Source organism: Panthera uncia, chromosome D2 (assembly GCF_023721935.1).
Source record: "Panthera uncia isolate 11264 chromosome D2, Puncia_PCG_1.0, whole genome shotgun sequence".
Taxonomy (NCBI): Eukaryota; Metazoa; Chordata; class Mammalia; order Carnivora; family Felidae; genus Panthera; species Panthera uncia.
The window spans coordinates 81,285,692-81,311,591 of NC_064818.1; positions in this window are offsets into that span (position 1 = coordinate 81,285,692).

The following is a 25,900-nucleotide window of genomic DNA, read 5'->3' on the forward strand; positions in this document are numbered from 1 at the left end:
GCTCACCTCCACAGTCACCTCCATACTTACCTCCTATACTCACCTCCATGCTCACCTCCTATACTCACCTCTTATATGCACCTACACCTGCTTCTTCTATTCACCTTGTGTACTCACTTCCTAATCTCACCTCCATAGTCACCTCCTATACTCACCTATATACTCACTTCCTATACTCACCTCCAGAGTCACCTCCATACCTACCTCCTCTACTTACCTCCATGCTAACTTCCATATTCACCTCCTATACTCACTTACACCTGCTTCCTCTATTCACCTTGTGTGCTCACCTCCTATACTCACCTGTATACTACTCACTTCCTCTATTTACCTCTATACCCACTTCCTATACTCACCTCTTATACTCACCTACACCTGCTTTTTCTATTCACCTTGTGTACTCACTTCCTAATCTCACCTCCATAGTCACCTCCTATACTCACCTATACCTGCTTCCTTTATTCACCTTCTATACTCACTTCCTATACTTAATACTCTCCTCCATACTCTCCTTTTATACTCACTCCCTTTATTCTTCTTCATACCCACCTCCTATACTCACCTCCATACTCAGCTCCCATACTCACCTCCCATCCTCACCTCTGCAGACTCTGGACCCCTTAAGAAGAAGGCCTATATCTTAGTCATCTGCCTCCCCCACTGATCCTCCCCACTTTCTTGTCAAGACTAAACAAGAAATCCAGACTCAGGGGAGAGAAAGCCCCAAACTATACTTGGGTAAGTAATACAAAATCCCCACCAGATTTAGAGCATTTATTCATCGTTGAACAAAACATTTTCAGCGGCATTTCTTACAGCACCACAGAAAATTCTTTGTCACCCCATCCTCACCATCAATGAAAGAGAAATTGTTGCCTTTTATTCAGTAGCCTTCACCAAGCCTTCCTTGTTGTCTGGCCTCACCAATGCAGGGAGAGGAACAGCCAGAGAAGATATTATGACAAATCCCTCATACAGAATGTGGGGAGAATAGATGGTGGTAAAGAGCAGGGCTCCCTGCTGTGATTTTGAAAGTATAATTAATTTGCTGGTAAGCCACCACAGGGGCAAAAGGAACCCAACCCATCTGGAATTTTCTGTGGTGCTGTATAGGATTGCCGCTGTGCCACCAAAGAGGTGAGGGCCAAGGCCAGGAACACAGAAAAATGTGTCACGAGCAAGAAGACAGTGGGGAAAATTCAAAGAATTCTGCTGGCCTTGCCTCACTCCCTTTAACCCGAACCCAGGCTAAACTGTTCTACTATGTCTCAGAATATCAAAAAGGGATAGGAAACTCAGAGGCAAGGACTTACGAACCCGAGAAAGCCCAAAGTAGTGCACCCGAGTGGATTAAAGGAATTGAAGCGAAATACAGGTTGAGTTAATTATTTATTTGAAATGTCCTCAAGCCAATTATGCTAAACTATGTTCAGATATGTTCTATTATGCTGCATTACACCAATTTTAAAATAGAGCATATTTAATTATTTTAGACTAGGGGGTCATAAACTCAAATGTCCATGGGGGGCAGCTGAGTAGAGGAAGTTAGTAAAGCCAGCTGGGACATGAGGTGGGACAGAAAGGACAGAGGTCAAATTCCCAAGTAAGGGGTCAATGCCACCCGGCTGTTGCCGAGTGGGAATGAGCGGGAATGTGGGCCCAGAGATTCCAGGGTTTCATTCAGCTCAGTGTTGCTTATGTCATGTGTCAACTTGACTGGGCCACCGGGTGCTCAGATATTTGCCTAAACATGATTACTGAGTGTGTCTGAGAGGGTATTTCTGGGTGAAGTTCATATCCAAACCTGTACACTGAATAAAGCAAATTGCCCTCCCCAGTGCATCGAGGATGAACAAGAAGACAGAAGGAAGAGTGCTCTGTATGCTCGAATGTTTAAAAGCTGGCACACCAGTCTTATGCCCTTGGACTGGGGATTACATCATCAGCTGCCTTGTTCTCAGGCCTTTGGACCCCAATTGAACTTGACTTCTAGCTTTCCTGGGTCTCCAGTGTGTAGACAGCAGATCAAGACTTCTCAGCCCCCATAATTCCATGAGTCTATTCCTATAATAAGCCTCTCACTCTCTCTCTCTCTCTCTCCACACACACACACACACACACACACACACCACACTCACACTATTGGTTATATATATAATACATATGATACCAATATATCATATTGATTCTACTTCTCTGGAGAATCCTGACTACTACAAGCCCCTTCAAGAGAAACCAGAAATCTGCATTTTTATGTAAAAGCTCCTAATTTTAAAATGTCAGTCCAGAAATTATAGAACATTGTATGATGAACAGAAAGCATTTGCTGGTTAGATTAAATACGTGGGCCTCCAGACTGCAATCTCTGTTTTAAATTGTGTGTCTTAATAATAAATGTTTTAATCATAATTCTAATAATTTCTAAATTCCAGGGAAGATAATTAATGGTTGAAGTAATTTATTTTATTTAAATGATTTCAAAATTCTCAACTCTCATTTTTAATGTATTCGAAGCAGACATTCTGTAGCATTTGAAATTCTAACATAAAAATAAGCACCCTTTCACTAACATTTACCAATAATGCAAACAGTGTCACAGGTGTTGTTTCATATAATTCCTATAATCACCCTGCAAGGTCAGAACTAGGCTTCTCTTCATTTTTCAGGGAAGGAAACTGATGGACAGAGAGCAAGTCACTTGCTGAAATTTACAAGTTCACTATTACTTTCTTGGAGTCCAGGATTTTATCCGTGACACTATTTTGCATCCCTAACTAAAGATGAAAGCAATTTTGTTGTTTAGGGATGGGAAGTCTTTCTCTTAGCAATTTGCAGATAGGAAAAATGGATGAGACGATAAGCTTTGATTTCATTTCTTAGAATAATTAGAACCTTCTTTCCCTCGAAAACATTTTGAGTTACTCGTTCTAGAGTTGTTGATATTGAGATGACATTTGGAAGCCATTGCCAATTAGCTGCACCCCAGTTGCCCTGTGATTAGAGCAGAAAAAAACCCCAGTTATCAGAGTGAAATGTGTCTTTGTTTGTATCCCAGCTCTGACATGTGTAAGCAGTGTGAATTGGGAAAGCCGACTTAAGCCGGCCTCTGTGTTCTCCCCTGTTAAATGGAAATGCTTCCACCCCACTTTCAGAGTCACTGTCCGGCCGAGGAGGCAGATTAGAAATAATGTGTATTAACTGCCTCCCAGGGGCTGACACCCCAGATAGAGTTTTCGTATGCTTTATCATTTAATTAGAATTAGCTCTACCCAGGGCTAGAATGAGAATACAGGTAGGTGAAGCAAAGATGCATATCTAGAAAAATAGGATCCAGAGTTTTCCACCTGCAAGGGATAAGAATGATTTCGGATCTTATTATACCCGCAACGGCCTCACTTCCCAGGAGCCTTAGGAGCCTCCTGTAAACGGAAGTAGAACCCAGAGCCAGGATTCTGGCCCTGACACCTTGACTCCATCACCTTGTGACCTTGAACAAGTCACTTCTTGCCCTTTACACGAATCGGGCCCTGAGATGTCCCCAGGAGGAAACACAGGCTCCTGTGTCCCAGGGCTGGCCAAGCTCACCTTAAGCGAGAGGCCGTTGGATTCTGGAAAGTGCTGCAGAGTGGGAGAGATCACTGGGGTTGTTGAGGTAACAGTCCCCTAAGTTTTGCATGGTGCCCCGGAGCACTGCTTCCTGAAACAGTGCCAGTGAAGTGTGGTGCCCTGACTTCGATTTTGCTTGCTTCGGACCCAGTGTGTATATTCACAGGGGGAAGGACCTTTCGATGAGGATCCCAGCCCCTTCTTATTTTCAGGCGTATGAATTTACCATGGATATGCGGTGATGCTCATTCAGACTTAGCGTGCGACACAATCTGCTCAAGCCTTGCTGTGACAGCCAGCTCTTTTCTGCGTTTTCTTCCTTAGGCTGTGCCATACAGAAGCCACCCAGGTTTCCGTGGTTTAAAGCTCTTAAAACTAAGTGTATGTTTTTACAAATCAGAATGATGCATCTACCAGCCAAGGGACTCCAAGACTGCTGGAAGCCACCCGAAGCTGGGAGAGTGGCCTGAGACAGATTTTCCCTCGGAGCCTCCGGGAAGAACCCTGATTTCAGACGTCTGGCCTCCAGAGCTGCGTGGGAGCAAGTTCCTGCTGTTGACAGTGCTCAGTCTGTGGCCCTCTGCTAGGACAGCCCCAGGACACTGCATGCACATCAGCTCAGTGTTTCTGGTACCCTGGCTTATAGTCACCGCCCGTCCTGTGGCCTCTTACTCCCTGAAGCCCCTCCAAGGGGTGTTAAAGAAGAAATTAGTCTAACACTTGGTAAAACGCAAGGAAGACGTTATTCAAGATTATTGCAGGAAGGGTCGACTCTGTTGCAACAGGGGAGCAAAAGGAGGGTCAAGTTCGAATGTGGCAAGGACAGGCACGGGTGTACGGCCAAGGAGCAGAAGGAGGGGTTAGTGGGTGGAGAGGTGCCAGGCGAGGGCACTGATGGCCCAGGAGTTCTTGCTGATGTGGCCTGAGGACTTCTACATCAAGGGGAGAGGAGGAACTTGAGCAGGTGTCGAGGGTCAGGGTTTGGGCGTAGCTGATGTAGCAGCTTAGGCTTCTGCTGGGCCCCATCACCTTTGAGGCTTACGCTGCCCGTGTGGCCTGTCTTCTTCCCTCAGCCGGGACAACCCTGGCTGCTGGGAGAGGGGCTCAGCTCACTCTGCGCTGCTCCCAGGGTCAGCACCCAGCACCTAGCACCTGCGGTTGGAAGGGAGCCGTGGTCCCCCTGCTCACCCATCTGGCTGGCAGGGCGAGTGTCTGTGGGAGTCAGCCCTGTTTCTGTTTCCCCCTGCCAGTGATGTCACCTCAGCCCATCTCCTGCTTCTTTTGCCTGGACAGGGTCGGGTTGGTGCCCGGCAAGGGCTACCAGGCTGCCAGCAGGGCCCAGAGCACTTCTCGGTCGAAAACTGTCCACGATCCGCTTCCCCCACTGCCGCTTGACGCTGGGGCACAGACCCTGAAGCTCACCAGGTCACTTCAGCTGTCCCTTAAATGGCCAAGCTCCCACTTCTGAGGCCATAAAATGAAGAGGTCACACGGGCCGCGCGCGGGTCCTAGACACAGAAGAAGGCTCTGGGCGTTCACTCGGTCACTTGGGTCATTTCCTGGGACGTGTCACACACGCATGGCATCCGTGGAGAGAGGCCCCGGAACCTCTCACACACAGCGCGCCGGCACACGATACAGATGGTCCACTCAGAAGGAGAAGGAGAGCAGGGTGGCAAGGAAAGACGCTGTGGACACTGGGCCCCTTGAGTTGTCACACGAGGCAGGAGGATGCACCATGCAGACGAAGGCACAGAGACCATTCTGCACATGCACCGAGGCCCCCCGCCCGCTCCACGGATGGGGCTGCAGCCCCCAGAAGGGACCCGGCCGTTTGTGGTGAGGGCTCCCAGACAGCTGAATGCCACCTTCTGCTGGGCCAGGGGTCCTCCCGGGCCTCCGTGCAGCAGGAAGGGTTGAAGCGGGGAATGAGGACAAGGGTGTGGAAGGGACAGAGCGCAGAACCAGCGGCTGCCAGAGGAGAGGGCTGGGGTACCAGGCTCTTGGGTGTGGCTTGACTTCTTAGCATGTGCGCACACTCATTTTTCAATTAAAATGTCAGAGATTAATCAGGAGTGTCCGTGACCGGTAATGGATAAGAAACTCAAGATGGAGCGAGAAATTAGGAAGTTGTCTCAAAAGTTCATGGAGAAGGTGGTCGAGCCCAGAGCAGGGGATGGAACGAGAAAGCTCGGTGTGGGAGTTAGCAGAGACCCCTGCACCCCACCCCACCCTCAGACTTTGTCCTGTACCCCAGGGAAAATGGAGCAGTCCCAGGGATCCCCCTGTCTGAGGAGGCAATGAGTGATTTCTGTGCATGAGATACAGGTTTGGTGTGGACCAGAAGGTGAGTGAAGAGGGAGCTCGGCTGTGCAAGAGTAGGGGCCAGGATGAGGGCAGGGGTCGTGGGGGAGACCAAGGCAGGGGACTGTGGATCGCCGGGGCCTAGAGGTGCCAGCTAACCCTCCTCCTCAGCTTCTCTCCCAATTAAAAATTTCCTCCCGGGGCAAAGCTGTCATCCAGGGCCTGCTGAAGCTCCTCCATGGCAGAGTGAACCCTGCTTCCTAAGTGCCCATTAACTATGCTGCCAGGTCATTAACATGCTGACCATCCTCTTCTCTACCCTAAGCCAAGATCTGCCCGTTATTTCTAGTTCTGCCACTGGGGCACCCTTCCTTCCACCCATACCCGGTAGTTTTCTACCCCTGCTCACCTCTCCTACGCACTTGCTGCATTACTAATATGACCGTTAATGTGTGTTCAGATCTGAAAGTGGCCACGAACGTGGCTTCCACGTGTGGCTCAGTGTGGGGCAGGAGGCAGGCCACAGGATCCAATGGTCACAATGAGAAAAAGGAAGTAGAGATTGGAGGCAGAGAGGAGAGCATTCCCAGATACAAGGCTCTGAAGAGGAGACAGAAAAGAAATCAGTAGACACTTGAAGGAGCTTCTGAGCCCTCATGGAATGAATTGTGTCCTGTATAAAATTTGTGGGTGGACGTCCTAATGCCCAGAGGGCCACTGCATTTGGAGACAGAGTTTCTAAAGAGGTAACTAAGGTAAAATGAGGTGATTGGGGGGGGACCTAATCCAATATGGTGGGTGTCCTTACAAGAAGAGGAGATTGTGTGGCACCTGGGTGGCTCAGTCGGTTAAGTGTCTAGCTCTTGATTTCAGCTCAGGTCATGATCTCACTGTCATGGAATCCAGCCTCAAGTTGGGCTCTGCGCTGAGTGTGGAGCCTCCTTGGTCTCTCTCTTCCTCTCTCTCTGCCTCTTCCCTCTCACTTGCTCACTCTCTAAATAAGTAAACATTTTTTTTTTTAAAGAAGAGATTTGGACACAGACATGCCCAGGGAAAAGGTGACAGTCTACATGCCAAGGAGATAAGATGTGGAAGGAATCCACCCTGTTGACATGTTAATCTTGGGCTTCTAACCTCCAAAATCGTGAGAAAATAAATGTCTGTTGTTAACACATTGTCTGTGGGATTCATCATGGTGGCCCTAGTGGACCTAATACATAGTCCAAGGCACTTCTGGTCAAGACAGAGGGAACCCACCCCACCAGGCTCTCCTCAACCCAAGGACACCCCAGCACTGAGAGTGGTGCTGAGCGGAACCAACCAGAAAACTCCTGATCCCCACTTCCTGCTTCTTTGCGACCTTGTGGAAGCAGACCCATTCTGTTGAAATGCAAATTGTAAAACGTTTCAAGCTATAAGGCTGTGGCTCTCCAAGGCCACAGGGATGGGTTGGTGAGAGGGGTGTCAGTACTGCCCTGCAGGCCGGAGTTGTGGGTGAGGAGGGAGCAGGCCCACAGGCCCACGGGCAGGTAGCCCCCACCAGGGCCAACCACTACTGCTGTCCCAGTGGCCTCCCGTGGCCCACGCCTGTGGTCCATGAGCAATCAATCCTTTAACAGCTGATGGGAGAAGAGGCAAAACTTCAAGCTTGCTTTCCTCATTGGCCCGTAGTGTCTGGTGAATTGCAATTCACTCCGCCTTCTTTCCAGAAGTGCTTCTCCTCCTCCTTCCAGAGAGGTCGATCCCTAACAAATGTGCCACCTCCCAGGTGCGTCCCAGCATGGCCTTCCAGGGAACCCAGCCTCCAAATGGAATGGAGCAGAAACCAGCCTCCATGCAGGCTGAATGCCACGGTGTCCACAGTCAACACTGGAGTAGCTCGAACATCGTGATGTTAGTAAGAAAACAAAGACCAAAAAACAAGGAAGAGATGCCCCATATCAGGGGTTATGTGCTTACATACTGTCCCTCCATGCAGTCCCCAAAGGGGAGGGCTTCCTGGGGGAACCCCGTGCAGTTTCTGCGCCCCCCGATCACGGAGCTCTGCCTGAATCTAAGGCTTGTGTGCACGTTCCCTGATGGTATCGACCCATCCAAGGCTGGTCTGTTCTTTAACTGGCACACTAGAAGGGAGAAAGGCAGAAAGCACAAAACCTTCTGCCTTGGGGTTACGGCTTGTGTAGACTTTGCACATTCGAAGGAAGGCTTGCTTTAATCGGTCTGTTCCCTCAACTCTCCTGAGGGGCCCTGCTCCTTTTCTGCCTTCTTTCCCATTTCCAGAACTGAAGTCACACACACACACACACACACACACACACACGTGCGCACGCACACACACACACACACACACACGTGTGCACACACACGATTTCCTGTGAATCCAAAAAACAAGAAAGAAAACAAAAAGCTGGCAGATGCTGATTTTTCCGCTTAACTGCACATATTTTATAGTATTTCTCTGTGTTTTTCTCCCAAGACGCCCACCTGACCTCACTCGCTCTCCAAATTCCCTCCATTGTGGCCAAATGTCACAGATCGTGTGAGGGTTTCAGCCCGTGAAAATACGCCGTAAATGAGCGCTCTGCCCTGTGCTCTTAACCCTTCCCTTCCCTTGGGCAGCAATCTCTTTTTCCTAAATGAAAAGCCCCTTCATTAGCAAGGTCTTTTCAAGGCTGGGCAGGGAGGGAACTGTACTACCCCATCTCTAAGAAGCTATACGAAAACAATCAGTTATCGCTTCGTATTTGCATACAAAAGTCGTGGCATTTCAACTAGTATTTCACAGGCTGGGGAGAAAAACACCCAGCTATGCTTCCCTCAAATAGTGCAAAGACAAAGAACCTGCAGAAAACGTCAGAGCCTTGAATACCCACCTTAGAACTAAAAAAAAAAAAAAAAAAAAAAAAAAAAAAAAAAAAAAAAAAAAAAATCAGTTACAAGAAAAAGAAAAAAGAAAGGAAAAGTTATCACAAAAATTTAAACAATTATTTCAGAAACCAGCTTAAGGGAAAGACAATTCTTTTATCACAAGTACACACTGAGCTGTGATTTCATATTCACATCAAAGTCGACTTTTTTTTAGAGGTTTTCAGCAGTTTCTGAAAATATGAGCCATCTTCGGGCATATGTAGTACCAGGCACAACAATATTCTGAGCTCCAACATGACTGAAACAGGGTTTTATTCCTAAGACATTTCTCCCAGACATCTAAATAGATGTCCCAATTTTAATCTAATTTGGAAAGAATCTTTCCTGACGGGAGGCTCCAAATTCAGGGAGCTGTTGGTCTCCAAAGGCGCACGGATGTAGCTGGAGGGGAAGGACTCAAATGTGGTTCTTAGGGAATTCGTGAATTTTCCAGGTTTCCGTATCACCTGTGACTGCTCATCTCTGGTTTGCTCTCTTAAGTCTGCATTCCAGTGTTTCTAAAGGGGAAAACTGCTGTGAACACGAAAATTTTCCTTCAGAAGGTTTTCTCTTTGCTACTTAGGACAGGGACCGGCTGCTGGTTCTAATCTTGTACCCACTGGGAGCCTGCAGAACTCCCTGGAAAGTACAGTGTATACAGCTCCCGAAATGTTTTAAGCATGTGAAAAATGAATGGAAAGTAACATAAAAGCTCTCGATTTCTCCCCCCACCCTCCTCTATTTCAAAGATTCTTATCGGAACTTGGGGGCCGGGCGACGCTGGGGGAGTCCCAGACACAGGGTCACGGGCACGAGTCAGTTCTGTGCAGCCCTCGGTCCCCGCTACAGGCTGTGCAGCCCTTATTACTTTTGCGGGACATTCACGTTCTCCAGCTCTGCTGAGATGCAGAACATGAGGAGGTAGAGGGCAACGCGCCCACGGGCTGCTGCCTGAACGTGAAGCTACTGTCGCGTGTTGTCTCAGTCACTTCTGGGCCAACGAACTATAAATTCTTCGGTGATATGGGAATGGTCTGAAAGGTAAGCTGGAAGGACTGCACTAAACACGTGCACCTATAACACACAGACTGTTTTACTGTTTGTGTGCCTTTTCCTGTTGGAAATATTTTATTGTTTACGATACAACGCAGCTGTAGAGATGTGTTAATTCGCCATTGCCTTAGCAACAGATACTCAAGCTCTTGTGTCAGGTTCCACCAGTATGTCTCCCGGGCCCTCTCCATGGCTCCACTTCTCCTTCCGCCACTGAGTTTCCCAGCCTTTCTCAGAGGGCAGGCCACTGGGAATAAATCAGATACGTTCTAATATATATATATATATATATATATATATATTTAATTCTTTAAAAAAATGTGGCAAGGGATACATAACACAAAATTTAGTCCTTCAACCATTGCTAAGGGTACAATTCCACGGCATGAAGTACAGTCACATCGTTGGGTGTCTTACTGTTTTTAATATTGATTTCACGCCCATTTGTTGAGCCTGGCCTAAGACCAGGCTGGTGATAGTGCAGTGAAGGAATCAAGAGCCTTGACTTCTTCTTGTAAATTTGATGGCTCTTATATCCAGGGACACTGGTTTCTGAGAAGATCTTGGTAAGAAAAAAAGCAGAGGGCACGTGGCTAAAGGCATGCTGTTAGAGAATATGGTGAGGGAGGCCCCCTCTGAGGAAGTGCCCTAGGTATGAGACACCAAGAATATGGAGAGGACCAGCCCTGGTGAGGTCTGGAGAGGAATTCTGTGAGCAAAAGAAACATCTAAGAAATGACAACTGAATGCTTTGAGTTGATAAGAAAAAAAAAATACTTGTGTGTGAAGGACAAAGAGGAGGTCACTGAGACAGAGCATACTGAACCCTGAGATGTAGCTCCAGAGGAGGTCAAGGCGGGATGGGGAGGAGTCCCATGGGACCCAGGGAGGGTGTCAGGCAGGAGCTTCTGTGATATGCTTTACACTAGGGAGAGATCACTCTGGGATGCCGGGTGTATGCAGGATGAGCAATCAGGGCTCAGGAGTGAAAGGAGAGAGTGTCCCCAAGGATCCTCTGGAAGTCCTGAAGAAAATGGGTGATTGAATCAGGCTGATGGTGGCAGAGATAGAAATGCGGGTAGAGACAGCACAGTACTGGCTGGGTCTTGCAGTGGAAATTATGTGACAAAACTAGGATGCCTTCTGGGTTTTAAGCCTGAACAATGCAATACATGATGGCGCATTTACTCGGTGGGGGAGGGTGAGAGAGAACTGTTTTTATAGGCAGGGAGGCAAGAGTCAAGCGTTGTGTTTGGGAAAGGTGGGGCTGGCAGGTAGACCTAAGAGTCCAGTGCTCAGCGGAGGAGTGGGGTGGGGTCTACATGCATGGGAGCCTCTGGAGTAGAGAGTGTGTTCAAAACTATGGGTCAATGAGATGTCTTAGAAAAAGAATCAGTGTCTATTTTTAAAGGGAACAGAATCTTGGCCTATGACCCTGGATAAGTCCCTACTCTGTTTTCCATCTGAGGAGCAAGAAGATTGTCCATGGACGATGCCAAGGCTCCTTTCCAGATCCAACATTCACAACTTCTTTTAATCTCCTTCCAAGGGCCTTGTTCTTCGCACACAAAGATGCCTCTAAGGCGTCCACTGAGTGCTATACCCTGGATGGAAGGCGGTCATCTAGAATGCCACCATCACTCTTGAAATTTCTGGCTGACAGAGTTCACCAGTGGTGAGAGGAGAAAGCCAGTTTTCTTGATGATGAAAGATGCTTCTGTTTTGTTCTTGATGGATATCGTGGTGGTGGAGGAATCAGGGGTGGAGGAGAAGGGGAAGTTGAGCAAGTCTGGGTCAGAAAGTGTTACTTCTCCAAATGTTCGTAGTGGCATAAGGTCCCGGTCATCACGGCCTCCCTCTGAAACTCCCCTCTGTCTCCTCCACCACTCATTCCTCTTCAACCTTCCTTGAGTCCTCGGGGACTATTAACAGTGAACCAGTTAGATAAGCAGGGAGCAAGTTGGAAGAAGATCAATCTCAGAGTTTATTAAAAATCAGCTATTGCAGAATATTTTTTAACTCCTCAGGGAAAATACTTCCAACAACCATATAAATCCCCTTGGCCTTTAGCTCTGAGCAAACATACCACGGATTCAAAGATGGACTTGGTTTTAAGCCAGCCAGCCTTTCTCGTGTCCAATCCATTGCCATCACATTGACAAGTGTTCCGTCTACAGGAGGCTTAGAAAACTAGAAGAATGAAAAGTGCTCCCAGAACCTAAGTGGTTTTAACGAAAGAACATTTCCTTTGGTATTGCCTGATGTGCCTTACATGGACAAAATGGCAGTTGTGCATGAGGGCAGGAATGAGTCACACAGAGGAAGCTTCTGGTCCCAGGTTGGACCCTTCCAGTCGTGTGGCCGGGAGCAAGTTCCTTGACCTCCCGAAGCCTGTTTGCTCATCTATAAAATGGGGGTAAGGTCTTAGCACTTTTGTGACTATGATTGTTCCCATCACTCTGAGTGAGTCTCAATATTATTATGACCAGCAGAGGCTGAGTCTTCAGAATTCCTGCCTTGGTCAATTCCAAATTGTCAATTTACTCACAGAACACAATCACGGGGTTGTCAAAAGTTTTCTTACAATTAACTTTTTTCCAAGGACAGTGTTGGGTGGTGGGGAAGCAACCGCTAGTCGCAGAAAAAGTTGGCTCACATTAGAACCTGACGTTACCTGGCATAACAGCACAGCCTTCTTTCAGCGGGGCGTGAACGGCGGCTTCTCATGTCTGAGCAGGAGCCACAAAACCCAGCCATGCATTAGGTGGAGTTGCATGGTGCACGGACAGGCCTACAGGAAGACACAGTGGTTGGTTGGCCTGAGCTCATTGGTGCTAGAGTCATGCCTGGGTCATGGCTGGGACTGAGCCTTGACAGCCACCAGTCCGTGAAGCCAAGGAAACCTCTGAGGCAGTGGCACCAAGCCTCCCCACTACTGTGCAAATTATTCAAAGCCCTTGTCTGCCTCCCTGCCCTCATCTACCCCACATGGGGCCGAAGGCTTCAGTTCTGTGCAGCCCAGCCTGATTCTTACCACTGGTGAAGTCTCCTGGGGGCTCACCCACCAGGAGAGCAAGTGCTGGTGCCTGCCTTGTGCAACGTGGCTCTCACAGCCAATTCGGGCTCCATGGTTTGGCACAGGTACCTCTGAAGTCTTCAGATGGGATTACTGAGGAAGGCCGAGAGGCTGCTGAAGAGCGGAGACACACTGGCCTTGCGGGCCCCCACAGGCACCCAGGGGAATGGACTTTGGAATCGGGAAGAAAGGTGACTTAAGAAGGCATGGTCTGAGCTGGCCAGGACTCCGGCTCCACTGCCTGGGCTGGGGGGGCGGGGGCGTGCACAGGTGCCTCACCTGTGCCGAGCTGTGGCATCACATCCTGCAAACCATGGGTTCCTCCTACCTGCCCTTCCAGGTGTCAGGGATGGAGTGGAGAACATGGCAGACCAGGCCTTCCGTGGGGAGGACTGGACTGGAGGGGCGGGGAAAGCCCAGAGGCACACAGCAACGGGAAAAGTGGATCAAAAAAGAGTGTGCAGGACCTGAGTGTGGACATGGCCATCAAGCCAGGAACAGGCCAGGAACATAGACCAGTTGCCACAGCTGAGCTCCGACTGTGCAGGAAGCACCCCCCTGTGCACCTGAACGTCTAGTGGAGTCTGGTGCTCTGTGGGCCGGGGGACAGGGGTAGTGGGGACAACTTGGCCTTTTGATAAACGGGAGGAAGACCAGGAAGATGGGGCTGTGGGCTGTGGAGATGGGAGGGCTGGGCTGGGAGGTGTTTGCTCTTCCTCCAGTATGATGGGAACCATGGATTGATCCAGGCAAATCCTGGATCTGTACCGCCAATGGAGAGTGGGCAGTGGGGGGACAGCAGCTGGGGTCCACACAGGAAGCCACTGTGGTTGAGCCTGAGACAGACTCAGGACTGGCAGCATCAAGAAGACAATGTGGGAGGAAGGAGAGCTAAGGAGGGCAGGAGATGGGCCCCACCTGGGGATGCACAAGCCCCAGGCCACCCTGTCCCTGCTGCCCGGCTTCGCGAGTACCTTCAGTTAAGTAACTGTGGTTGCTTCGTTAGCACCTTGCAAAGGGCTTCTCTCATGGTGCTGATGGGGTTGTTCAGAGCCTACTAATTACTGAGCAAGCAGGATGAGCACACCGTGTTGGGGATCTTAATCGAGGACAGGGTTTTTGCGAGGTTCAGGAAGTTCTCCGGGAGGGCCGTTAACTCTACTGAGCCACAAGGGACTCTTCAGCATCCTTGGGGAATCATCCACAAAACCAGGCTCTGGCTGAGGGCATGTGAACTAGTTTCAGTCTTTGTTTATCCTGGAGAAGTAAGAGCTTGATTCCCTGTAGAATCAGCGAATGATAAACTCTCACCTGTTCTAGAATGTTCAGTTTTGAATTCCACTATCATGCTATTCTAAATAGAAGTGGGATGATATCCAGTCACACATCTTCAAAATGCCAGTTACTATTTTTAAGGATGGTTTCCATTCACCTCGTCAGGCGAATCACTGAGCTAAAAAAATAATCATCAATTGAAGATGCTCTTTGATATTAACACTGGACATTTTCTTTTATAGTTTAATTAGAGTCATGTTACAGTCTTGTGTCATAACCAAATCTCTATTTTACAAAACAAAAAAATTAGCCTCCATAGTGTTTTCCCAGTTCACCCAAGAGAAAAAAAATTCACAGTATACTATACATGAAAAAAAAAAAAATCAAGCTTAGACATTTCTCTACTTTCCACTGATAACAACTCGTCAAAAATGGAAGATTTTGCAGAAAATTTTAGAAAGATTTATTCTTAAAGTGTCATAATTATGCATAAAAGTCTCCATTATGTCATGTCATCTGAGCACTTCCTGAACATTGAAACCTTCAATAATTAATTTTAATATGAAATTTGGCTGCTGCTGCACATTTTAAACAACAGCTAACTGGACTACTTAGATTAAAACACATCAGTAACTTGGAAGATGTTTATTTCTTGTAGGGTGTAAAAATATTTTCTGTGTTTCTTTTTGTGGGTGTGGATTTCGTGACAGGAGAGTTTTCGTTCCCAGATAGAGTAGATTTAGAGAAGTTTATTTTACCAATATTGCTGGACTGTGAAATCTTGGATTGAAAGAACTACAAAAAGACAGATCAAGTAAAAAAATCTCTCCCCACATCAAAAATGCAGAACAACATTAAAACTCCAACAACAACAACAACAAAAAGATTTCAGTTCATGTACCACGCACAATCTGCCACTCTCCAAGATATCCAAAAGCTCCAGATAAATCATCGCGGACTTGCGTATATTGATTAAAACATCAAGCAGTTACATATAAACCAATAATGAATTACTTCATGCTGGAAGATAAAACTTTGTGATATTTAAAATTACAGACTTGAAAGTAAGTAAAATTACCCCTAATTACGCAGAAGGGAGCAACACCTTAGCAGTAAACAAGATAAGCACCTCAAACAGCACTAATAATTTTAATTAACATTTCCTAGTTTCCTTTCACCTCTTTTCAAGGTCACCTCCTCCTCCCTCTTTGAGGAAAGGCACCACAGCTGCCACAGCAAAACGAACTTCCCTCCAAGTCCTTACCGTGAGGATTGAGACACAATATTTTACAGCCCCGATTTTTAAAAAAATAAGTAATTGTGCACCAAGGTAAATATTGAATCGTAGCAGCCCGTTAGCAATGATTTAAAAATGAATTGCAAATCGAATTTTCTGACCTTGTTAAGATTGTAACTTGTCTTTGCTAAGTCCCTCGATTTGAATTATGAAATACGCCTGAACTGTTGAATATTCAGATTATAATCCAAGTCTAGGAGAGTTTAGCTATCAATGCTGCAAATGAGCCTCATGCATAACACAACCTATCTACATAGTGTTTGTATTCTCTGTTGAGTACCGATTAATACATTCATTTGTTCAAGATTTATGATTTTGCTAAACTGTTTTCTCTCTTTTGTAAATTAAGAAACCAGTAAGAATGGGGCTTTGTTATATCAATGGGTTTGTTCCATGCCACAAATTTAATGTACGGGGTCACTCAGAATATAATGTGTAGCGAAAGAATCTCATTAGGCTAAAATGAATGTAAAATGTGTCAATTTGATCCAAATGAGAACTGTAGTAAAACCATGTTTGATGTTCATGTGCAATAAATCTTTAACATTTGTCTGTAAAGTGTTAGAGAACCCACAGGGAAATCTGTGTTTGTGATAGCAGCACTTTTCCCGCGATTTTCCTCTATTATTCTTTGTTGGCATTTAGCATATGGAAGTGAAAGTGAAAATCTAAGATGGGGGTTATTAACTATGATTCCAAAGTAAATAGAAAATGCACCATGCACTCGTTTTGGCACTCTAGAAAAACTAGGAGTCGTTTTACAAAATAAGGAAAGCAAACCTTTGAAGACACCTTCACTGTGCATTTTGAGAGATGCTATAAATAGTCCTTCGGTTACAATCTTGGAAAACAGCGCCCGGTTTGATCTATGTTTGCCTTGAGTGTCTTTTAGTTTTAGATTTGATTTGGGGAAGATTTTAATGTTTTCATTTTATGTTGCATATGTGATGACCATTATCTTTCCAATTCATTTTTATTTTGATATATTCATATTGTTAATTACTGTTGTATTTCAATTTTCTCCCTAGTATTTTTGTTCCTTCATAATGGCTTTATGGTTCACTGGACCGAAATGAGTAAAATGAAAGATTTCCAAGATTTCTTCTGGGAGTAATTTACAAAAGACCACCATTTTTTAATTGCTCCTGATGTTTAGTTCTGGATATCTGCTTCAGAAAGAAATCAATCTCCGTCTTTTAGGTGCCATACTGAGCACATCATCATCTCTTTTAGAAAACTTGATAATTAAACCTTTTTTTCTCCTTAAATTACTTAAACATTTTCCTTCTCAGTCTGATTCCTCTAGCAGCTTAGAGCACAATAGTGTACATATTATCTCTGTTTACATTGATGCAATTCTTTTCTTTTTTGTAGAAACTCGTTTTGCTCTTTAATGTAGGGAAAAATAATAATTATCAGTGTGACGTCAAAAATAATTAAGGGAAATAGCAATGTTTACCCAATAGGAGAATTCTTCCTGTGCAAGAATGAAAGAGGATTAATCTCCCAATATTACTATGATTAAAATCATCTGCAGAATCCCAAGTACAAGAAAAAGTTAACAATTGATACATCTTCAGTAAGAAACAACTTATTAAAATTTTGTTAATGTTTATTTGTTTTTGAGAGGAAGAGAGAGAGAGAGCACAAGCAGGGGAGGGGCAGAGAGACAGGAGACACAGAATCAGAAGCAGGCTCCAGACTCTGAACTGTCAGCACAGGGCCCGACGCGGGGCTCGAACTCACAAACCGTGAGATCATGACCTGAGACAAAGCTGGACGCTTAACTGACTGAGCCACCCAAGTGCCCAAGATACAGCTTATTTAAAAAAAAAAATGGTATGTTAAAGATTTCATAGCATCATTGATAAAATCAGTGGGAACATCCTGTCAAGAAGAAAATTCTTGTGAGGCACCTTGCAAAGACTCTCTTAGAAGGCAGTGTTCCCTGTTCTCAGTAACAGGGAACACACATTCCCAGGAAATGTGCTGACTTCAATGTCAAATTAGCACATGGATGGAGAGGGACCTCTCTCTTCCTTACCTTTGACTAGATGGCCATTGCCAATTTGGCACAGAAAATTGTCACAGTGAGACATCTCCTATAACTATTTTCTGTACAATGTAGTCACCCCAAATTGTAATGTTGCAGTAACTGATCACCAGCATTCTTCTTTTCTTTTGGAAAACTGTATTCTTAAAGTTCATGCTGATTAAAAATGTCTGTGTTACAAAAACATAGACAGTAAACTATTATCCTTATGTCTGCACCAAATATTGAGTCATGGCTCATGCCCAGACTAAGATTCTTCTTTCACGGCAGGTTTATACAGTCTAAACCGGGCTGTGAGTCTGTATGTGACAATCCTGTTTCTCCTTTTCACTTGATATCCAAAGGACTCGTCCATATTTTCCATCAGAGTTTAGAACATATTACATGACACTTTTTGCAGCAGGTTTATTTTCCTAATTATGCTTGGCTTTGATTAATATTAAAATCGGTTGCCATCTCCTCAGTGTACATGGTGTTGGAAAGACGCCCAGGAACACACAAGGAGTCGAAGGGAATCAGCCGGATATTTTACTGTGGATGATTCACATACAGGATCAGGAATGGACCGTAGTGAATTCTGTTCAAGAATCATACTTCTAGAAACAGCTTCCACAGGAAGGAAGGAAGGTCCAGGCTCTCAACCAAGGGCAGCCTCCGTTGGGCCATAATACGCAGGCTTCCACAGGCACACGTCCACAGTCAGAAGGAGATTCACCGTCAAGTCTGAAGCCTCTGGGCTCACGTTTGGGTGGGCACCTAGCAGGGTTCTGGGAGCCCCCCAACAGTGTTGCATTTGTAATTTGGAGGACCTCCAACATGATGTAAGCTCTTGACTCCCCCACCCCAAAAATGTGCACATATTTTGTTTTCTGGTTTTATTTTCACTTGTGTATGTATCCAGGCTTGAATTAGAAACAACCTATTTGAAGGCAAGGGGGGTGGAGGAGGGCACAACCTCTCCCTTGGGTCCATTTCAATCTCCTGGAAAAGGCATGTCTCAGACATAATGTCCTTGAATGCCCTCCCCAGGTCCCCACACCCATGCCTTCCTTCCAATTTCCCCAGCCAGCTGTAGCCCCTAGTCTGGGGCCCCATCAATATCATGCCCAATGCCCCTTTCCAGCCCATCTCCATTGCTTGTCCTGCCTGATTAGTCTTTCTACTGAACATACCACTCATCTGTTTGGACTAGAATGCAGAGTGAGAAGGAACAGTCTCCTGAGCTACATTCAAGGACCCCCGTGGCCCAAGCACATACCCTTCTCGACCAGCTGCCCTTCTCCCTTATACACACTCTGTATTCTAGGCAACTTGTAGAGGTAGAAGAAAAGACCAGGGAAGGAATTCCCCACCTACCCCTGACCAGCCCCGTGAATTTGCATGCCTCCATTTTTGCCTCTATAAAATCGTGCTGAAAATAGTTCCTACCCCACAGGTCTAGTGTGAACATCAGCAAGGTAAAATATGTAAAGTTTGAGGCAGTGCTTGGTACACAGTAGGTGCTCAATAAACGCCACGTTCTGTTTTCAATACTGACAATCTCCTAACTGTCCGTGCCGATCTCATGGCAGTCACTTAGCCTCCGTCAATTTATAGAGTGTTCTTCCCCCAACCTCACTTACCTGTCAAAATCCTCACCGCCCTTCAGGACTTATCTATTAAGTATCCCACACTTGGCTTTGTCACTGTCCGAAGGGGGCCCTGTCTCAGCCACCTCTGAATCTCCAGGGCCAACTGGAACAGAGCATACACTCAACAAATTAGCGTTAAATGAATAAATGAGCCGAAATGTAACCTCTTCCAAGGAACCGTTCCAACCCCTCCCATCCAAAAGCACTCTTGCCCTCCTCTGAGCTCGGATAGACCATTTTTCTGCACCTTTAAGGTGGTGTCGAATACTTTCGGGTCTTATAATTGGGGAGATGAGCTAAACACAAACACAGCCATAATATATTGAGCTCCTTGGGGGCAAAGGCTGTCTCAGCTGCTATGATGGAAACATCCATGACATTCATGGCAGACCCTAAAGGATTATTTTGATGGAAGGTGTTCCTTGCTCCATGTAATAGATCCAATTTAGCCAAGTGCTCTATCAAGCAAGTTTCCGATGCTCTCATTGATTTAATTATAGATACATAAAATTTGGCACGGATTACATGAGTGACTATTTAACCCCTAGATCCCCAGATAAATTGTTGACATTGTTTTGGAAATAATCCCTAAAACTTGAGTTATTTTTTTCTCCCCCCTAGCACAAAGTTTAGAGCGATTTTTTTTTTTGCGAGCTCCCCTCCCCCACGTCGTTCCAACCCTTACACTTGCAGTTCTCTCTGCAGACATCTTTGCCCAGTAATAATTACGGTGTGTTCCCAACCTAACTGATGGCTGGTGTCCTCATTAAGGACCATTACCCTGAAAAGGGTGTTTATTGAACCTGGCAGAGTGCTGATATTTGTTAGACCCTGTCATATGGTTGATGGCGTTTAGTCAGAACTCATTCGGAAACAGGAGTGAGCTGTTCAAACTGGCACCGGCAGCAGGGACACGGAGGTGGGCTCAAGATGGCAGCACATCTCTCCATGGCGCCCGCAGGCCAAGGAAGGCTGTTCCGCCAGGTGGCTGGACTCCTCCACTCCCCCAGCTCTGAATTTCTGTTAAATGGATTTCTTTTGAGTGAGAGGTACTCATACCAAGTCGACAGAAATGAGAGAAACCACGATATGTTTGAATTCCACAACCACGCCACGCCAGGATCATTTTAAAAAGATTGTGACTAATTAGAGAATTGATACCATTGGGGAAACGTATGTTTTCAGATAAACCAGTAATTTAATTCTTTATATAATTACAAAGGATTGGGCTCACTGAAAGATGGAAGAATTCATTATCTTCCGGGGAGATATTACAAAGATAGAGATTTTTGTATAAATACCTAGAATTGCTCTACGTGTTAGTCATTATATTTCTTAAAAATACACATGTCATAGAAAGTGGAATGTTGGGGTGTCAACATACTAAGACAGGACCAGAGTCTGGATCAACACTCTGGAGTTTGAGCCTGGCTTCCTCACTTCTCCCAGCTGCGGGAGAACTCAACGCTTCTAAGCTGCAATCTTCTTTTTGGTAAAATCCATGGACTCCAGTGATTTGGAAGTATGTTGAATGTGCTGGATATGATGATGTAAGACCAAGCAAGTGAAATAAGATTCCATTTCTTAGAGGTAGTCACAGTCTGGTGGAGGGTAGGATAGTGTATTTCTGTAAACATTTCTTGACGTATATACATTCCACAAATAGGTGTAGAGACCTGGACTTACAGAAACACAAAAGCTAAAAGAACTAATTCTTCCCAAAAGGAATGGACTCAAAGTCAAGACAATGGCTACCACTGATGGTCCATTTTTCTTGAGGGCTTACTGTCAGACCTCTGTACTGATTATGTACTGACACTATCTCATTTAATTTGTTGAAACACCATATACTGAATCTCTAAATTGTAAAGGATGAGGGGTACATCCCCCAGAGGAGAAAGAAATGAAAGACAAAGGGAACAGCCTCCAGGAAAGAACCAAAGCATCCATGTACCTGTTCATCTATTTATACCACAAATATTCTGGGGGTGGGACACTGCACTGGGTTCTGGGATTATAGCAGGAGACAAAAACAGTCTTCACTGTTTTGCGATGATCCAAAACATGCTCTTCAAGTGATTACATAGTTACTCAAATAGTCACTCAAACACCATGTCCAGAGTCTCTGTTTGGGGGGTGGTGACACCTGGTACAGAGACTGTGAGGCAGACTTCATCCCACCAGGGCAACAGGCAGTGGAACTAAGATTTAAAGGAAGAGAGGAGAGAGCTAGCCCTAGTTGAGAGGGAAGGAGAAACCAGGGCAGGGAACAGCAGGTGTGAGGGCCGGGAAGAGGCCAGGAGGCTGGGAGTTGAGACTGGAGATTGGAGCAAGGTTGGGATGGAGGGCTGGTGGCCCCTGCAGGGCCTCACCGGCCACGTGAGGGCATTCTGTCCTTGTGCTAACAACTACAGAAAGCACAGAGACGAATCCAATTTGCATTCTGACTTTGGTGTGGTGGAAAGATTGCAAAGGGTCAGCATGGACACTGGCTCACTAGACAGGAGGCCACTGCCGTGGTCTGTTGGTAGTGTGGGAGAGGGGGCACGTAGATGGCCTCATGGTACTTAGGAGCTGTTCTGCCTGTCCACCTGGGATTCCTCTAGGATGCAGGTGATACAGGCCATATAGGTCACAGATTCACTCGACAGAGCAGGGTCCGTACATGTTTTTCTCATGAAGCAAGAAGCTGGAGACCACCATCCCAGGGTGGGTGCAGTGGTTGTAGGATCCCACAGGGTGCATGTCCAGGCTTCTTCCCTCTTCTCTGCAACCCTTGGCAAGGACCTTCATTCCCTCAGGCACTCCTGACTACCTGAGGGTGCCCCAGTGTAAACCTCTTCACATTCCAGAAAGGAAGATGGAAGCAGCAGAAGGAATGGAAAGCAGGCATTTCCCAGACACCCCAACTCACCAACTCTTGGCTCTCTTTGGCCAGAATTGTGTTGCATGAACACCTTGGTGGTGAGGGATGCTGGAGGTGAAGTTTATTTTTTATTTTGCTGCTGGTTTTTGGCCAGGAGCACTGTTGCCCAAATAAAATCAGATTTTTTATTAGGGAACTAGAAAGGAAGAGTGGATATTGGGTAGGCAACAAACAATGTGACCACACTTCCCTTCCCTTCCAGTCGCTATATTGTTTTGTATTGATGCTATTTATTACTACCTGGCTACGGTCCTGTTTGTTGACTGTTTTTCCCTCCTGTAAACTCCAGGATATGGAGGGCTTACTTGTCTTGTTCACTACTGATTCCCACGAGGAGAGCCTAGCACATAATTGGTGTCTAATAAATACCTGTTGGATGAATAAATGAGAGGTGAATTCTTGCAGAGTTGGTGACGGATGGGAAATGGGGGAGGGGTATTTAGAGAGAGAAGCTTAGAATGACTCCTGTTTCTACTTGCTCCCAGGAGCAGGTGGTGGGACCATTTATGGGGCAGGGGAGCCTGCAAGAGGGCAGTTCAGGGGTGAGGTGGGCTGGCTGGTGGGTGCCAGAGGGAGCTCCAAGTGGGCAGCTGGCTAAACAGATGTGGAGCTCGGAGGAGAAGTCTGGCTAGAGATGCGCCTTTGAAACTCATCCAAGAATAGGTGGAAATCAAAGCCAAGGTTGTGGATGAGATTACTGAGGGAGAAAACATACGAGGGAATGACCATTCCGTCCCTGGCAGTGGAGGTTAGATAGGGGAGAGGTGTGAGAGATGAGCTGAAAATGCTAGAAGAGATCAGCTCCAGGTGTCTTTCTCGCCCTAATAAGGCACCAGGATTGAACTAGACCCCGTATTCATTCATCGATTCACTCAGTGAATATTTATTGATGTTTACTATATGCCGAGCACTGATTCAGGCCATGAGATATGAAAGTGATTAAGAAACTGCCCCAAAGTACCTGGCTGCCCCACTGGGGAGAGAGGAATGTGAAGAAAATACCATAATTCAATGCAGCAAGTGAAATGACTAAGATATGCACACAGTCATCTAAGCCAGAGAGAGGGCTGGGTGGGTGTTGGCATGGCATTGGAGCTGCTGTAAATGATGCCCAGGGGTGAGCCAGGTGGCCAGGTGTGTATAAAAGCTACATCAACTCTAAGAGATGCCATGGAAGGCACATGGTTTGCTCAAAGCACTTTGAGCTGTGCAGCGTGATTGAAGGCAGTAGCACCGGTGTGGAGGGTGGCTTTGAGGGAAAGCTGCATGGGAGGAGAATGGTCAAGAGGTCTGGCAGTGGTCTGGGCTGGACTAGTCCAGTGCTGGTTCGGAAAACAGATTTTATCGAACGTGGAGATGAGGGAGGTTGGGGCATTGACAAGGCTGGAGGTCAAGCAGGATTCTCAGACTTCTAACTTGGAGCACAGGCACATGGTAATTCTACCAACGACCCAGGGGAAGAATCATGAGGGAGAATGAGGAAACCACCTCTGGATGAATTACCCACCTGCAGGATACTATACTAATGGACTTCTGTGGACTAATAATATTGGTAGTAAAAAAGAAAGAAACAGAGGCTGGGGTGTCTCCCAAGTTTCTGCCTTTGGTGGCCAAGGGGACCATGGTGCCAGGAGTGGAGAGGAAGAGGCATAGATATGGGGTAGGAAGTCTTGTTTCTATGAGGATCTCACTGGGGGTGTCTGCCTAAGGACCAGAGTGTGGGGTCTGGAGCTTGAGGAATAGAGGGTTTTTTTGTTTTTGTTTTTGTTTTACATGTTTTTAATTTATTTTTGAAAGAGAGAAAGCACAGCGCATGTGCATAAGTGGGGAGGGGCAGAGAGAGAAGGAGACACAGAATCTGAAGCAGGTTCCAGGCTCTGAGCTGTCAGCATGGAGCCTGATGCGGGGCTCGAACCCACGAACTGTGAGGTCATGACCTGAGCCGAAGTCTGAAGCTTGACCGACTGAGCCAGTCGGGCGCCCCAAGGAGCAGAGGTTTTTGAGGCTCGAGGAACAGATCCCTATTGAAGCCAAGGGAAAGGTCGGCTCACCAATGGGAGGAGGAGGGCTGTTGCATAAGGGGTTCTGGACATGGGGGTGGGAGAGAGCTGTGTTGGGGGTCAAATGATATGCAGGCACAAAGAAGTGGAAGGAATTATGTCATGACACTAAAGGACTTTGAAAATATTGTGTGTCGATAGTATCGAACTAAGATTACACATACCCTAAAATTATTAACGGCTGCAATTATACAAACAATATAAACTTCAACTATGAGACCCATATGTGTATATATTTCATGCATTTACATGTTTTATAAATGTTTATGTCCATATACTCATATGGTAAAGTCCAGCCCCACCCTGATAGGACAGAAAGAAAAGTCAGAAATGCACCAGAAATGCTGGCTTCTGACTCACTAAGCAAGTAGGTCACTGGGCTGTGTGATGGGAGAGAAACACCATGGACTTGGAGGGCTTGGAGGGTGTCCTCTGAAAACCTCCTTCCCACACATAGATGGATTCCTCCAAACACCCAGAGAAAAGTGTAAAATTCAATCTATCCACATGCTTGTGTTTACGTTGAAGAGCACACCACAGTCCTTTCGACTGAACAAAGGCTGTTTCCCTGAATTGCCTCAAAACCCACATTAACTCTATGGCAGTGACTACAAAGCCTAGGCTTCCGACTCCCCAAACCAGCTTTAGAAGTCTGAAATCAGTGTGTGTCCGTAAGATGGTGGGGGACCTCGTGCTCAAGGAGAGTGGTCCCTGAGTGGACAGAGGCGCCTTTTTCTTGAAGGCTGCTCTTTGAGGTGGTGGGTTGTGGGGCTTGAGAATCCTTCACAGACGAGCTGGGGGACCCCTTACCAATCGACTAACTACTCTTCCAGTGGTTTCTTTATCTGAAATAATAATAATGTGGCTAGAGGCCATGCCTGCCCCCCAGTGTCACACCGCGGGTCTGAATCGATCAGTCGCGAGGACGCGTGCCTAGGGCAGGATCTCAGCAAGCCTAAGGTACATTTCTCCCACAAGCACTAGGGGAGAGGGGCCAGGAAAAATCCAATCAAGGAAAGAGAATACTGGAAAAGATGGGCTGCTCTGTGTCAGAAAGTAAACCCGGGCTTTCCCCCTTCGTCTGCCACAAAGGAAGCATTTTGCAGCCCTGAACATTCCTTCCAACAGGACAAGCGTCTGGCTTCCCGCTGGCCTCGAGTGATCCCTGGTACTCCCTGCCCAAGGCTTCATGAGGTCAGCTTGACAGACAGGGGGTGTTTTCTCAAGGGGGCACCAACCGTCCTTCACTCCAACTTGGTTCCCTTTGTTAATGATAACCACGTGGAGCCCAACGCATGCCTCTTCTGGCGGCCAAGGTGCATTGTCTCTTCGTTCGTGTACTTTATGCTTTTGATTTACAGTTTGCATGCACTTCTCGGCTACAGAGTGCTCAGCCCCGACCACGCCCTGGGCACCTGGGAAGCCCGGGTAGAGCATCCCGGCCCCAGGCAAGGAGCGTCCCGAGAATGGAGACCTGGTCCCCGACGCACGCGCTGCTCTGGGGAGCACTGCAAGTGCCAGGGTCCGTTTCGCTCTGCCGCTAATTTGTATTCCTTTGTATCTGTGTCAGAGCTTCTGTCGTGAAGGCACAAAGGGACGCCCCGGCCCTGCCCTGAAGCTGTCACCCTGCGCGGTGACACGTGCTCGCCAGGTGGCCACGCAGCATCTCGAGCGGCACCTTCTCGCTGGACGCGGGATTTACCTCCAGGAGG